This window comes from Bison bison, unplaced genomic scaffold (assembly GCF_000754665.1).
Source record: "Bison bison bison isolate TAMUID 2011002044 unplaced genomic scaffold, Bison_UMD1.0 scf7180017864241, whole genome shotgun sequence".
Classification (NCBI taxonomy): domain Eukaryota; kingdom Metazoa; phylum Chordata; class Mammalia; order Artiodactyla; family Bovidae; genus Bison; species Bison bison.
The window spans coordinates 682733-684641 of NW_011494813.1; positions in this window are offsets into that span (position 1 = coordinate 682733).

The following is a 1909-nucleotide window of genomic DNA, read 5'->3' on the forward strand; positions in this document are numbered from 1 at the left end:
TGGAATGAAAACTGACTTTTTCAGTCCTGTGGCCACTGCTGAGTTTTCCAAATTTGCTGGCATATTGAGTGCAACACTTTCACAGCATCACCTTTCAGGATTTGAAATAGCTCAACTGGAATTCCATCACCTCCACTAGTTTTGTTCGTAGTGATGCTTTCAAAGGCCCACTTTACTTCACATTCCAGGATGTCTGGCTCTAGATGAGTGATCACACCATCGTGATTATCTGGGTCATGAAGATATTTTTTAAATGATCTCACTTATATGTAAAAACAAAACCCAAGCTTATAGAGAGCACATTGGTAGTTGGTAGAGGTAAGGGGTGGGGAGTGAGCAAAATGGGTGAAGGGGTCAAGAGATACAAACTTCCCATTATAAAATGTCATGGGAATGTAATGTACAGCATGTATGTAGTTAGTAATATTATATTGCTAAGAGAGTTCATCTTAAAAGTTCTCCTCAAATGAAAAAAATTTTTCTGTGTATGGTGAGAGACAGTAACTAGATTTAATGTAGAGATGATATTGCAACATATACAAATATTGAATCATTATGCTTTACACCTGAAAGTAATGTTACATGTCAATTATACATCAAAATAAAACACATAGGAATACTTGCTATCAGTACACTCTAGCATTTCTTGGAAATATCTGGACAATGTTTTTTTTGTTTTTTTTTTTTAAGTTATGTATAAGTCAGTTCAGTTCAGTCACTCATTCGTTTCCGACTCTTGTGACTCCATGGACTGCAGCATACCAGGCTTCCCTGTCCCATCACCAACTCCCAGAGCTTACTCAAACTCACGTCCATTGAGTTGGTGATGCCATCCAACCGTCTCATCCTCTGTCGTCCCCTCCTCCTCCCACCTTCAATCTTTTCTAGCACCAGGGTCTTTTTCCAATGAGTCAGTTCTTCGCATCAGGTGGCCAAAGTATTGCAACTTCAGCTTCAGCATCAATCCTTCCAATGAACACCCAGGACTGATTTCCTTTAGGACTAACTGGTTTGATCTACTTGCAGTCCAAAGGATTCTCAAGAGTGTTCTCCAACACCACATTTCAAAAGCATCAGTTCTTAAGTGCTCAGCTTTCTTTATGGTCCAACTCTCACATCCATACATGAGTACTGGAAAAACCCTAGCTTTGACTAGATGGACCTTTGCTGGCAAAGTAATGTCTCTGCATTTTAATATGCTGTCTAGGTTGGTTATAGCTTTTCTTCCAAGGAGCAAGCATCTTTTAATTTCAAGGCTGCAGTCACCATCTGCAGTGATTTTGGAGCCCCCAGAAATAAAGTCTCTTACTGTTTCCATTGTTTCCCCATCTATTTGCCATGAAGTGATGGGACCGGATGCCATGATCTTAGTTTTCTGAATGTTGAGCTTTAAGACAACTTTTTCACTCTCCTCTTTCACTTTCATCAAGAGGTTCTTTAGTTCCTCTTCGCTTTCTGCCATATGAGTGGTGTCATCTGCATATCCGAGGTTATTGATATTTCTCCTGGCAATCTTGATTCCAGCTTGTGCTTCTTCCAGCCCAGCATTTCACATGATGTACTCTGCATGTAAGTTAAATAAGCAAGGTGACAATATATAGCCTTGACATACTCCTTTCCCAATTTGAAACCAATCTGTTGTTCCATGTCCAGTTCTAACTTGCTTCTTGATCTACATACAGATTGGTCAAGAGGCAGGTCAGTTGGTCTGGTATTCCCATCTCTTGAAGAATTTTCCACAGTTTATTGTGATCCACATAGTCAAAGGCTTTGGCGTAGTCAAGAAAGCAGAAGTAGATGTTTTTCTGGAACTCTCTTACTTTTTCTATGATCCAGCGGATGTTGGCAATTTGATCTCTGGTTCATCTGCCTTTTTTTAAAATCCAGCTTGAATATTTGGAAGTTCATG